The following is a 15,351-nucleotide window of genomic DNA, read 5'->3' as shown; positions in this document are numbered from 1 at the left end:
TTAGATTTTTTTATACTCTCCACGTTTTGATAACAATGGAATCTCTATCTCTCTTCGATCCCTTCTCTCAACTCCCATTCTTCTCTTACTCTGCACGGATCTCACTCTTTCACCCCAGTCTTTTCGCTCCCAAAAAAACATATTCTTTAAATTCCTTTTTTTCACCAATTGATTGATACTTTGATAGTCAGTCAATTTAATCGTGGTTCTTTTTTCATGGAAATTGTTCGAATTAAGTCAAATTTGTTCTCATAATTTGTTTAATTTGCAAAATCTGATGGTTATTCAGATACATTCAGAGAATTTGATAGGTTATTTTGCCAACCGGTTGACATCTATTCTCCCTGAGTCCCTTCAATATTTAGAATGTAGGTTTGAATACATTTCCTTCCACATCAATAAAGTTGCCTTGTATAATGGGAACATTGGGTCTGAATAATGTAATGCAATTATTAGCATTTCATGTTGTTCCTCAGATCTTTTCACTGGAAGTTAGGCTAGTAGGGCCTTCTCCCATTGGGTTTAGACTGATAATGTATGAGTTCTCTCTTCTTTTTTCTTTTGGTTTCTTTTTCATTAAAAAAAGGATCTGATAATTGTTTGTAGACGGGAAAGGGATTACCTGAAAAAGAGATTTGAGAATGTTCTGTAGACTTAGCCTTGCAGCCTTTCCTAAAACAACTTGTTGCCCTGCATGTTGGATAGGATGCTTTGCTCAGCCAGTGTCCAGCCGAAACCCACATTTCATCATCCAATTTACGTACTGGTGCTGATTCTGTAAAGAAATGATAGAGTCTACATAAGTTTTTTTTTTTTTGGGACAGAGCCTGCATAAGTAGGAATACTTGAGAAAAATATTAATGAATATATTTTCTGGGACGAGTCTTCTTGGCTAACTTGAATTGCAGGCATTTCACAAGATCATGAAGGGACATGGGCCTTAGGGGCTAAACAGAAAAAATTGTGTGGGTCAGTGTTGGCAGCTGAAATCCATACCATTCGAATGAGTTTAGTTCTTGCTCAAGAGAAAGGATGGGGGCATATAATTATTTCTTAAGATTATAAAGGGGCATTGGGTTTGAACCAAATTGAACCTCCTGTTACGGAGCTTGCTAATGTTATTTATGATTGCAGGTGGTTTATGCAGAAGTGTGAATTGCTTGATGATTCAACCTAGCTGTCGAATTCATATGCAGACTTCCCTGTCAATATAATAATGCAAGGCAACTGTTTAATAGTTGGCAGTTGCTTTGCTACTCTGGTGTAAGAGCAATACAGTGTATAATATTCCTCCCTACATGTTACGTGCAATGGGACTTACAATTTTGTTCTTGTTATTGTTGTTTGCCCCTAACTCTTATTTTCAGTGAATTTATGGATTACATTAGCAAGAGAATTCCTGTTATTGTGTTCATTGAGAGAGCTAATTTGTGGATTAGCTGTCCTTATGGCTGGGTTTTAATGTATAAACCTCATTTTCTTTTGGCTTTTTGTCACGATTCTGTCATTTAATGCTGGAATGTGTTATTTTCTTGCTATTGACCAAACTTTTAAATGTATGTCGCCTTCAGGAAATTGATCAACCTGCATTGATTCCTCATATAGCAGAAGCAAGTTCTCAGAGATATCCTTATGATTGCAGGGCAGCGCACTGAGGCAACACTTCTCAGATATTCACTTTTATTTGGAGGGTAGGAAAAGGAACAAGCTAGCTGATCAACTTGCTGGTATTACACGCCAGGAAAGCAGGAGATGAACCATATCATGCAACTTCAGGAACCTACAACTAAATCTTTAAAATTTAATTATGAGGACATCCATAATTGTAGTAGTAGATAGTAGTAGTCTAGAAATTATTAGAGCATCTGGTTGTAGCTAGAAATTTGCGTTTTTAGAAGTCTCAAACAACGTGACCATTGAAGTTGAAATAGGAAATTTGTTCAGCCAAGCTAATAATTTGCTTGAAAAAATCCGATGATGGTTGATTGACAAGTGCGACACATTTGAATATCAAGCTACTAGCTAAACATTGTGGTGTAAAGTTTTTAACTACCTGAAAAGGTAGTAGATTAAAATTCTATGTGAACTGACAAGCTATACAAACTAAGCTTACCATTGTACCTCAAAGTGGAGATATAAATTTACGGATGTAGATAAATCGATGTTTTATTAATGGTCGGCTTAAGACATGCCGAGTACTTTGTATATATGTATCACTTGTATATTTACAATTAAGTTTATGGAACCCTTATTTTTTTGAGGGGGCGTGTAGTATAATAGGTTGGTGAGCAATATTGAAATAACAAGAAATATCCGTGCATCGCACGGGGTTAAAATGAGTTATTTTATTAAAGCTAAAAAAATAATTTAGGGACAATTAAAATTTCACTGATGTTAAAATAATTTTTAGAGGCAACCATTACTTCATTAATGCTAAAAAATATTTTTTAGGGATAAAAATTTCACTTTTACTGATGCTAAAAAAAAGGTTTTTGAGGCAAACATTATTTTAATAATGCTAAAAAGTACATTTTAGGGGCAACTAAAATTTAACTGATGTTAAAAAGAAGTAATAGAGACAACTATTATTTTCTTATGCTAAAAAAATGTTTTAGAGGCAAACATTATTTCATTAATGTTAAATAGTACTACCTCCGTTTCAAAAAGATCTTTACAGTTACTATTTGCACGGACTTCAATGCAATATTTAACTACTAATATATCCAATTTCGTATGTGAAAAAATTATAAAAATTTGATATTCTGAAAATATATCCCGAGACCAATATAACAAGATCTTACATGTAACGTTTTGATGTATATAATGGTGAGAATTTACGGTCAAATTTTTTATACTTTGGACACATTTTCCAAAGCGTAAAGAACTTTCTGAAATGGAGGTAGTACTTTTTATGGGCAACAAAATTTTAATTGATGCTAAAACATAAGTTTTAGAGGCAACCATTATTTTCTTATGCTAAAAATAATGTTTTAGAGGTAACCATTATTTTCTGATGCTAAAGAAAATGTTTTAGAGGCAACCATTATTTCGTTAATGCTAAAAAGTACTTTTTAGAGGCAACTTAAATTTCATTGATGCTAAAAAAAAAAGGTTATAGAGGCAACTATTATTTTCTGATGCTAAAAAAATGTTTTAGAGGCAACCATTAATTCATTAATGCTAAAAAGTACTTTTTAGGGGCAACGTAAATTTCATTGACGCTAAAAAACAGTTTTAGAGGCAACTATTATTCCATTAATGCAAAAAGGTACTTTTTAGGGTCAACTTAATTTCTTTTGATGTTAAAGAAACTTTTTAGGAGCAACCAATACTTTATTAATGCTAAAAAGTACTTTTAGGGGCAGGCTAAATTTCACCGACCCTAAAAATAACTTTTAGAGGCTATCATAATTAACTAATGCTAAAAGGCACTTTTAGAGGCCATAAAAAATGAATTGCCTCAAGGTGTTGCCTCTGTATCCAAATTTTCTTGTAGTGGTATAAGATTAATTAGCTCATATGTTTCAGTTATGTACTTCACTTTAATAGCTTCATATTGTTTTTCACTTTTTTGTTCTTCTATAAATAGCGCTTATGAGCAGTACGGGCGCAGGATCAGAACATAAGAGCAACTATCTATTTCAGAACATAATCTCTTAATTTATGTTGATACTTCTATTAAGCTCAGATGTATTACCGTGAAACATTTCTGAATCTTAAGCTGTATTAGGTGTTTGAGAATAAGAGCTAGAATGTGCTTGAATCAGAAACTCTGAAAAGAAATAGTGCTTTGAAGTGGTATAGTTAAGAATAAAAACCTTTATTTAGCAGTGGGTCATTTCAGAAACATAGATGATTTGTTCAACTCCGAAATAAAGCAGTACTTGAGCAACCTCCATAATTTCCCGATTATTGTAGCTAGAAATCAAAATCCAAAGTAAATTAGAAACAATTAACAAACCACATAATATACACACTGGATGTAATAGAGAAGGTTATTATTAAGAGTAGTATACCGCATAAGTTAGTACCCTACAAGAACAATCTTAAACACAAGAATATAATACCTGAGATGCATTCAACTCTGGAAGACCTGGAGCGCCAAATCGACGAGGCAAAGTATTTCAAACCACCTGCATCTCTACTTCATGTCACATCAAATGGTGATAAATATACCTGTACCAATTCACAGACTTAAAATATCAAGCAACAAAGTGAAAAGGAATACAATGCTTATAATTGCATGGAAATGCTGACATAAAGAGATGTCAAAGAATAACTAGTATTTTATAAATTACGACAACTATCAATACATCTTGTTCTCAAAAATCTAACACTGTAGTAGACAATAAAATCATGTAAATATGGGATAATCAAACTATAAAAGCAAAAAATTAAACAGGAGGGGCAAAAATTGCGTAAAAAAATAATCACAGGGCGATTTAAGGTCTACTTGAAATCTAAATCTCACATTATATATGAAGTTTATATCTTTTAAAATCCCTCAAAGTTCATCTCATGTAATTGTTCCACTATGAGTGGGGCAAAATTTCAGCAGCTCTAGAGTATACGACGACTATACTCGGCGAAGGTAGCACACAAGTCATGTATGACTAGTTTAGGTTAGTCCTAGCATTGTTGTAATCTTGTCCAAGCTAAGGTATGTAGTTTACCAGAGTGTGGCCTCCTGAGAGCGCGACAATATCCTTGTCAGAAAGCCCCATTCTGTAAAAGATTTCTCTCAAATGTCCGGCACCTGCAACCCATTTTATGTTGTTAGTAACATGTACTACTAAACTGTCATATTACTGATGAGAGGGTAGAATACGTACGTACCTTGATTTGCATCAGGAAGGCGTCCTTCATCAGGAGAATCTGCGCAATCCTGGTATAACATCGATAATCAGGTACTATTGTTATACAATAACGAACAAGAATATAACAATCATGAATGTATAGGAAGCACAAACCATTCTTCCTGGAACAAAGTCGATGGTTGGCCCTCCTGTGACTTCAACCGCAACAACCCCAGCAAGCTGAAATTAAGAAACAAGGGATCGATGCTTGAGAATTAATGACCTAGAAAGGATTGCAGTTTGAATCATATAACCAGGAAATTCACCTGATAATCTTTGGGTGATTAGCCTTAACCTCTTTTGAGATCAGCGACCAAAATAGTTCAATTACTGCTACTATAAATTATTATGCACAATTAATCAGTTTTAGCTCACCACAAAGTTCAACAACAATCTTGAGGCCACTGTTGGCTTTGTGTCTCAACTCGTGCTCGTGCTCGTTGGCTTCTATAGGAGGAAGAGACGCAAGGAAATTGGAATGAGTTGATACCCAAGCAAACAATTTGTTTGATTATTTTGCTAAAAGTAAGAGGGCATGTTTAATTGATTGTCTGTTTTACGTTTTCAGTAAATGTGACCGGAAAGCTCAACATGTACAAGTTATCCTCAACAGTTACATATCAGTCTAGCCCTAAGCTGACATGCCTGCATGTATCTTTCATTTTTCAGGCTTTCGTAGCAGAGCAGGGTGGGTGAACATCATCTTAACTATCCACATTCTTCAATCACCGTGTGGAACTTCTCTAAAGATTTACATACAGAACTGACAAGTTACTCTTGGAAAACAAAGGCAGAAATAGTGAACATATGAGTATATATCCTAGCTTGTAATAGCACCCAACGCACCCACAATAGGATGAGCCATCCACCTCAACGACAAAAGGGTACACCATTCGATTACAATCAGAGACTCTGGATGTTGTTGATTTCTAGCTACTGGGGAAACTACTACAAGTTTACAGATCAAGCATGCACCTTTGCTTTTCATCACTATTTTCACACCCATAATTTGTCCCACAGTGTTCGCCGAGATGAGCAAGATGTTGGGCAAACATTGTGGTTGACGGGATGAGTAATTTTTTTATGCTGGAAAGTGTAAACGTTATCATGTGAATTGCTAAAAACGAATTCAACAACAACCAAAAAAAAAATCAAAAAAAAAATATAAATTGAACAAAACCCTAATCTAAAAACAAAATTACAGCTAGGAAGATAATTACTTACTGGTTGTGGCAAGGAGAGTAACGGCCGAGCAAGCACCGGAACCAGGACGCGACGGGGGGACGCTGAACCCCCAGCCGACCAAGCTGACCGAGTTTTCAGCAATTGGAAAGTCACCCATCGGAGAGGACAGCGACGGGGGAGATGAGGCGAGAACAGACACCCACCGGAGAGGACAGCGACGCAGGGCCGAGCAAGGGCGGATTTCGACGGCGACGCAGGGCCGAACAAGGGTTGGAGTTTGACGGCGACGGCAAAAAATTGGGAGATGTTTGGAGAGTTGGAGTTGAGCGCAAGGAAATGAGTTCTAAAATTTTGAGATATTTTGGAGTATTTTGAATTGCAGTATTTTGAAACACGGAGCCCGCAGCAAATTTTGAGAAATGAGCTAATGTATTTTGAAACACGGATCAGGACCTGTTGCAGGGTACAATCGCATGTATGCTGCAACAGAGTCTGTATATTGATGCGGGCTTTAATTTTGTAAACTGCAATAAACTATTTCGCAGCGAACAATAAAAATGTACGCTGCGATAACCCTTTAAAAAGTTTGACCCGCGTTGACCGACTGGTTGTTGAAGCGTATTAATACTTGTACGCTGCAACAAGGGGGTTGCAACAGGGGTTTTTTCTACTAGTGTACGTCTAACATCTTATTAGGTAAACCTATCGAATTGGCCACGACATAAAAGGACTCCTTACTTATATCGTTGAGTTTCACCAAAACTAACATGTACTCACAATTATTTGTGTACCTTACCCCTTTAGGATCAATAAGTAACACCTCGCTGAGCGTAAAACTATTACTAGATTGATGTAAAGGTTATCCAAGTAAGTGTTATTTTGGCATGGCACCTTTTAACTCAATTTGTAAAGTTTGGAACTTAAGGCTCTTACTATGTTGGTTAGATTTTAAGTGAACTAAAATCCTTAATCATGCAACATAATCAAGCCACAATCTCATGCATAATTAAGACATATTTAAGAGCAATAAATAACTTAAAGCATGCATAAGATAATTAATGTGATCTAGTATGGCCCGACTTCATCTTGAAGCTTCAACTTCAAAGTCCGTCTTGAAAATGGATTGGAAACTCCGTCTTGAATTTCACCATGGGAGGCGCCATTTTCTTCAAATAAGATCAGCTATAATTAAACTAATTACAACTATTTGATGGTACGCAGACCATATTTGAATTGAAAAACAAACTTTGGTGCATTAGACCAATTACATTCAAATTAATGGTACGCATACCCTATTTTCTATCCTATTTGGGCCATACTAGTCACTTCATAACCTGCAAAACAGTACATATACAATATATACCATTCACCCATTCATTATCATGAATGGCCCACATAGCTGGCTAGTAAAACACATGTTATGCATCACATAATTATTTGCAGCAATTAATCAAGGGCACCAATAATCTACCAATTATTCAGTCCTTATTAATTCTAATCAAGTTGTTTTAACCTTAAAGGATCTGTAGACCTAATCAAGAGTTTATGACTAAAATTGCTCCCACTTAAACCAATAAATTCATATGCTTTACTAATTTTAAACATAAAAATGTATTTCTAGTCTAACCGGAAACATACAAATTTAATTAAAATTTGAAGCTCATATAAATTTATAATTGAATCCACTTATTTAATTTATATTCAGTCGAATTTAAATTAATTCAAGGTTTTAATTTTAGTAAAATAATTAGAATAAATTAAAATTTATAATAATTATAATATTCAAAATTAAAATCCAAGAAAACAATTTAAATTATTAATTTTAAAATTAATTAAAATTACTTGAACTGAAAAACTCAAATTAAAATTTCAAACGCGACAATCGTAACACGACGATCACTTGGGCTTGCGCCCAAGCCCTGTCGAGTGTTCGTGTAGCAATACGCAAGCAGGCCACACGCAATGCAGCCGTGCAGGCCACGCTGCGCGCGCCCGCTCGCTCGTCGCGCCTGCTTGCCTCGCGTCTGCTTGCTTGCTGGGCGTGGCAGCGCGCGCTGTGGCGCAGCACGCTTGCTGCCCACACGCGTATGCCCGATGGCTTGCGCCTTGGCCCTTCGCCCTTGCCCACTCGCCCATATGCGCACAACACTCGACATAGGGAAGCGTGCTGCCTTGTGCTCGTGTACCATAGCTCTTGCTCGTTGCATCGTACCGCATGGGCGACGAGCTCCCTTGCTCGTCGTCACATGCCCGCACTATACAACACCCCTTAAGGGTAACACGTAGCGTCCATTGCTTTGTGCGTGCAAGTTTTATGAGCGAATTGCATAAAAATTAAAACTTTTATTTCCAAAATTAATGACAAATTAATAAATCATATTAATTTCATAATTTTAGGGCGAAAAATCGAAAATTTATTAATCAATTAATTTCCGATTAACATGGATTCAAATCTAGGTCATAAAATTAAAATTTAACATAAATTAACAATTTTTATGGTGGATTTTAATCATTCGTACCTAATTAAATTATTAATTAATCATGAAAATCAAATCAATTCTAAATTATTCGAATTTCAACAAATTAATCATAATTACAAATTAGGTTGTATAATTAACAAGTCTAGGCATTCATAATTGTTAAACATATACAGTAGGTCAATCAAAAACTCAAGATTTATCAACAAGAATCGCAAATACTTAATTTAACATCTTAAATTTACAAACTTTTGCGTTCGAAAAACTAAAACCTCCGAAAAGTCATAGTTAGGCTTCGAATTTGGGAATTCTGGGTTCGGCCGAAAAATACTAATTTTGTCAAAATTTTAGAATGCCTTTTACATGCGGAATTGACACAAAAATCACTCGATTTGGATGAGTAACGAAGAAACTGCCGAAAAACTGCGTACATATAATTAAATAAACACAATTTGCAATTAATTACGAAAATTAATCACCCCTTTAATTCTTTGCAAATTTGTAAAATTTAACCATGTTCATGCAATTTAGATTATGAAAATAATAAGAGGCTCTTGATACCACTGTTATATTGTATGAATACTTATTGAAAAATCGTGCCTAAAATTATGACCCTAGGCCTATATTTATAGAGTTTATGGAAAGGAATTATAATCCTACTAGGATATGGATTTATTAATTAGAATCCTATTAGAACTCTAAATAATAAATTTAATCTCTTAGGATTAGGATTAGGATTTAATCAATGCACGAATTCCAATAGGATTAGGATTCGTTACGAACACGAGTGTTGCACGACCACGAGGAACGCATGCACCCGCGCAGGCCTTGCGGCCCACACGAGCAGGCGCTGCCTCGCAGCCCACGAGCGTAAACCCGCGCGCGCCTATGGCCTTGCTGGGCCTGGCCTTGCGCTGGGCCTGGCGAGGCTGTGGCAGCTCCGTGTTTGGGCGCTTGGCTTGCTGGGCGCGGGCCGGGCTTCGTGTTGGGCCTTCGTCTAGCAAGCCTCGTCCGATGCTAATTCGTACGATGCGCTTCCGATTAAATTCCCGGTTCCGGAATTCATTTCCGATACGAACAATATTTAATATTTCCGATTCCGGAATTAATTTCCGTTTCGAACAAATATTTAATATTTCCGTTTCCGGCAATATTTCTGATTCCGGCAATATTTCCATTTCCATTAATATTTTCCGATACGTACCATGTTTCCGTTTCCGGCAACATCTACGACTTGGATAATATTTATATTTCCGATACGATCCATATTTCCATTTCCGGCAACGTCATCGTTTCCGGAGTATTCATTTGCTTGCCTTTGACGATCTTAGCTCCCACTGAAACCGAGATCCGTCGATTCCGAATATCCATAGATGGAGTATTTAATGCCATTAAATACTTGATACGTTTACGTACTATTTGTGTGACCCTACGGGTTTAGTCAAGAGTAAGCTGTGGATTAATATTATTAATTCCACTTGAACTGAAGCGGCCTCTAGCTAGGCATTCAGCTCACTTGATCTCACTGAATTATTAACTTGTTAATTAATACTGAACCGCATTTATTAGACTTAATATTATATGCATACTTGGACCAAGGGCATTATTTCCTTCAGAATTCTGTCAAGATTTGGCTTGGGAAATGTTTTTCGATGAAGGATCTAGGAGAAGCACAGTACATATTGGGCATCAAGATTTACAGAGATAGATCTAAAAGGATGATTGGACTTAGTCAAAGCACTTATATCAATAAAGTACTTGATAGGTTCAAGATGGCAGACTCCAAGCGAGGCTACCTACCCATGTCTCATGGAATGACTCTAAGCAAGACTCAGTGCCCAAAAACACTTGATGAGCGTAGACGAATGAATGGGATTCCATATGCATCATTGATTGGTTCAATAATGTATGCTATGATATGTACACGCCCGGATGTTGAGTACGCACTCAGTGCTACGAGCAGATACCAGTCAGACCCAGGAGAGGCACATTGGACTGTTGCCAAGAATATTCTGAAGTACCTGAAAAGGCACAAAGATGACTTCCTGGTCTATGGTGGAGATGATGAATTAATTGTTAAAGGCTATACGGACGCAAGTTTCCAAACCGACAAAGATGATTTCAGATCACAGTCTGGGTTTGTCTTCTGCCTCAACGGAGGTGCAGTAAGCTGGAAAAGTGCTAAGCAAAGCACCATTGCGGATTCTACAACTGAAGCGGAGTACATTGCTGCACATGAAGCAGCAAAGGAAGCTATATGGCTAAGGAAGTTCATAGGTGAACTTGGTGTAGTCCCCTCCATTAAAGGACCAATAGCCCTGTATTGTGATAATAACGGAGCTATTGCACAGGCAAAGGAGCCTAGACACCACCAAAGAGTCAAGCATGTACTTCGTAGATTTCACCTTCTACGAGAGTTCGTTGAAAGAAAAGAAGTCGAGATAAGCAAGATTGGAACTGATGACAACATATCAGATCCATTGACTAAACCTCTGCCGCAGGCGAAGCACAACTCGCACACTGCAGCTATGGGAATCAAGCATATTGGAGGATGGCTTTGATGTCCTGGTTTAATGTTTTAAAAGTTTTAGAGTTTAATTATTTGTAAAACATTATTGGTTAATCATTCACAATAAATGAAAAGAATTCATTTTTCCATTTAATTTGTGGTTTATTAAATGATGAGTCCCTTCAATTTGACGAAATATTCAAGATAGACTGTCAGGACCAGTCCTGTGACTAAGAAATGTCTATCAAGTGAACTTGAATGTCAAAAGTTGAAAATGGTCCCTGGTCAGAGTTTTCTATACAATTGGACGCATAGAAAACGTTAGACGACTAGAATGCAAGATGACTAGTAGTTCTGTTTCTTGAACTATGTGGACATGGCAATGTCATAACCATTTGCATAGATACTTACTTTGGGAAGACTAGTATCGGACAGACCTATGAAACTTTACTGTAAGAGATGAAAATCTGTCATAAGTAAATTTCATTAAAATTATTAGACACTAAATCCTCAATACCTGAGTCATTTGAGATTACTTGTTTGAGAACTGGTTACTTTGACGTTGACCAACCGTCGCACCTTAAAAGGAGGCTATAAAGGCAACGCTCAGGTAATCACCTATCAAACGAAGTCTAATCTCAAAATCGCAAGATTGGGATTGTCCTCCCATAAATCGGGATGAGATGCTTAAAAGTTGTACAAGGCCACTCGGAGAGCTAGAAACTGTAAAATGCATGGCCGTGCTCGGATGAATCATAGGCTATGATTATCTGTTTATTTTATCAGTTGAACTCTGAAACCGAGAAACACCTCTGGACATAATAAGGATGACAACTCTTACCTTATGTTCAAGAGCAAGCATCGAGCGACAAATGAATTAGGAAATGCACACTTGTCCTTAAGGACAAGTGGGAGACTGAAGGAAATAGTGTCCTTGGTCCAAGTATGCATATAATATTAAGTCTAATAAATTCGGTTCAGTATTAATTAACAAGTTAATAATTCAGTGAGATCAAGTGAGCTGAATGCCTAGCTAGAGGCCGCTTCAGTTCAAGTGGAATTAATTATATTAATCCACAGCTTACTCTTGACTGAACCCGTACGGTCACACAAATAGTACGTAAACGGATCAAGTATTTAATGGCATTAAATACTCCATCTATGGATATTCGGAATCGACGGATCTTGGTTTCAGTGGGAGCTGAGATTGTCACAAGCAAGAAATGAATACTCCGGAAACGATGATATTGCCGGAAACGGAAATATGGATCGTATCGGAAATATAAATATTATCCAAGTCGTAGATGTTGCCGGAAACGGAAACGTGGTACGTATCGGAAAATTTTAATGAAAATGGAAATATTGCCGGAATCGGAAATATTGCCGGAAACGGAAATATTGTCTGAATCGGAAATATTATCGGAATCGGAAAATAATTCCGGAAACGGAAATATTAAATATTTGTTCGAAACGGAAATTAATTCCGGAATCGGAAATGTTAAATATTGTTCGTATCGGAAATGAAATCCGGAATCGGGAAATTAATCGGAAGCGCGTCGTACGAATAAGCATCGGACGAGCTTGCTAGACGAAGGCCCAGCACCAAGCCAGGCCCACGTCCAGCAAGAGAAACGCGCGCCACAACGCACCAGCCAAGGCTGCGCCAGGCCCACCGCAAGGCAGGCCCAGCGCGCGCCAAGGCTGCGGCAGCATGTGGGCTTCGTGGCAGTGGGCTGCGAGTGCTCGTGGGCTGCGCGCGCGCGCACATTGCGCCCCTCGTGGGCTGCTGTGCGTGCGTGTGTGTGTGTTTGTGTTCACATACGAAACCTAAAGCGTATAGGATTCATTTAATGATTAAATTCCTAATCCTAAAAGATAAATTAATTAAATAAGAGTTCTACTAGGATTCTAATTTAATTAATTCGTATCCTAGTAGGATTCCAATTCTCTTTCCATACCCCTATAAATATGTGGCCTGGGTTCACAATTTATAACGAGTTTTGAAGTATTCAAAGTGATTTTTGAGAGCAAAAATTCAGTCAAATTCTTGCCCATAATTGCCGAAAATTATAGTACCTTATGGGCGATTCTAGTTGGTCAATCTTAAGGCGGATCCGGACGTGCTGTGGACTATCTACGGAGGGACGACACTTGGAGTCCTAAAGACTTGTTCTTGTTCGGTTCTGGCGCAGCTAGGGAGGGCACGCTACAAAGTGTATGCACCTAAATTATGCTATATGATTATGTGTAAATAATATGTTTCCTGGCTTTATGGTTTTTCCGCATGATTTATGTTTATTCATATGTATCATAACCTAACAATAGGAAAGTGCAATGTAGTACATGGGTGGGGTTTTCAATACATTTTTAATTAATATAGTACATGAGAAAGTGGGGACCTTAGTAGCCAAAATAAAAAACAGGACTATAATTTTGGGACGCCTGATTTAGAAAACAGGAATATAATTTTGGGATGGATGGAGTATGGAATAGTTAAATAATGGCTAAAGTCAAATAAATACTTTGTAATTATAACAATATTATAATTTTTAATAAAAAAACAATTTCATGTAAACCGTTTATTGTTAATAATTGTAGTTTTTGTTATTTAAATCTTAATTATGAAAAATCATATTAGATCTCTAACACCCCAACCCTTAATTAGGGCGGAGCTGATTGTCACGTAATGAGCATATCTTGGACCAACAATTCGCCCCACATACCACTACTAGTTCTTCCGGTGCATTTTGTTCTCACTCATGCGCACCCCGAAAAAAGTTCCAGGAGGTCACCCATCCTGAGACTACTCCCAGCCAAGCACGCTAACTGTGAAGTTTCTTAGCACATGGGCTTCCTAAAAGAAAGGTGCACCTTGGTGATATAAGTAGTACATTGAATCCTTTTAAAGCAAAGTAGGAGGATTACAAGATCAATTCAGATCAGACCAGACCAGATCAGAAAAAATAAGTCCAGATCAGATCGGAAAAAATAAGTTCAGATCAGATAATGTTTCTCATTATACATCAAGTTCACCAATAGTCCAATATATTCATTTAATATCTTCCACTCCATCTCCCCCCTTTTAATACTCGAAATTAATTCACCAATTATTCTATATATTCTTCCGACTTTCAAATTCCACCAATATTTAAATGATATATTTGCACCGAAATTCGAAGTCGTCAATAAAATTATAACTTTAAAAGACGATAAACAACCACTATATAACTGTCCGTTCTATGAACGGGCTCAAAAACTAGTTACGTAGTAATAAAAAGTACAGACATCGCAAATACAATTTTATTTAGTTGTTTTTAGTACACTCTCGTGTTCAAAAGGTAACTGCGACGTTATGTATTATTACATAGTTGGCACTCCCTTCTCCACAAATAAAAATTTATCATTTTTTTACGGGCATCCGCACGCTGGTCCAATTCCTAGTACAATGTAAAAGCACTAAATCCACATCTATGGAAAAAAAATACAATGTAATTGTGTTCAACGGACAAAAGATATATGAACACCTTTAATCGATCATCAAGGGCTTGTGCATCTGGAAAAAATTCCGGAACTTACAGTCAAAGAAGCATCCCCATATTGACTTTTGGGGAAATATACTCGCTCGAATTTTATAATCAACATCTCATTCAGTCTAAATATATAAAAGAAGGTGGATCTTAGTTATATAAGCTTTCAATTCAAAGCCAGACAGTCGTTTATTCGTGAGCTTGTGTGTGTGTTCGGTTGGATGGTTATGGAATCAAACAATAATATAATCAGTCTACAACCCTCAGAAACAAGTAGATAGTGGAACAAACAAATAAATCATCTTAACCCCCTCAAATATTATGACCAAGCATCAAATTCATATATTCAGATCCTGCACAGAACCCTAATATGCATTGCAGCTTTGGCACACATAGATGTTAAAACTTAAAACCCACTTACCCACGTCCCAAAACATGAACAAAATATGTCAAGAATGGGATTCGAACCCATGCCCTTTCGGACCAGTACCTGAAACTGGCGCCTTAGACCAACTCGGCCATCTTGACTTTGATATTCAATTGTACTTTTATCCAAATTGTTATTATAAATACTATAACTTCGGCCCAAACACACCTTCAACCATAACTCTGTGGACTTTTCTTGTTGGATCATGGATGGTCCTGCACCATTTTTTTTTAATGATAAGGACACTCAAGCTTCCAAATTAAGGTTTTGTTCTATTTAACTTATTTTATTTGAAAAAAATCTATTTGTCCAATCTATATAATTAAAGCAGAGTGATGGTTAATGAGAGTTGAGGAAATCCCCAACACTT

General features: G+C 36.9%; 1 long non-coding RNA gene and 1 other non-coding gene across 2 annotated transcripts; both read right to left on the bottom strand.

Moving 5' to 3' along the window:
- Positions 1-4,692: 4,692 nt before the first annotated feature.
- LOC110779603 (uncharacterized) lies at positions 4,693-5,242 on the bottom strand. The gene is made up of 4 exons (XR_002531177.2): positions 5,123-5,242; positions 4,971-5,036; positions 4,837-4,885; positions 4,693-4,756 (listed from the first exon to the last, which is right to left on the bottom strand). It is a non-coding gene; the product is annotated as an uncharacterized lncRNA (long non-coding RNA).
- A 9,759-nt stretch (positions 5,243-15,001) lies between these two features.
- On the bottom strand, positions 15,002-15,082 carry TRNAL-CAG (transfer RNA leucine (anticodon CAG)). Its single transcript has one exon. It is a non-coding gene; the product is annotated as a tRNA-Leu (tRNA).
- Between the last annotated feature and the right edge of the window lie 269 nt (positions 15,083-15,351).

Source organism: Spinacia oleracea, chromosome 5, assembly GCF_020520425.1.
Source record: "Spinacia oleracea cultivar Varoflay chromosome 5, BTI_SOV_V1, whole genome shotgun sequence".
Lineage (NCBI taxonomy): Eukaryota > Viridiplantae > Streptophyta > Magnoliopsida > Caryophyllales > Amaranthaceae > Spinacia > Spinacia oleracea.
Note: the sequence above shows the minus strand (reverse complement) of the source record. Positions and strands in the feature narration are given on the sequence as shown.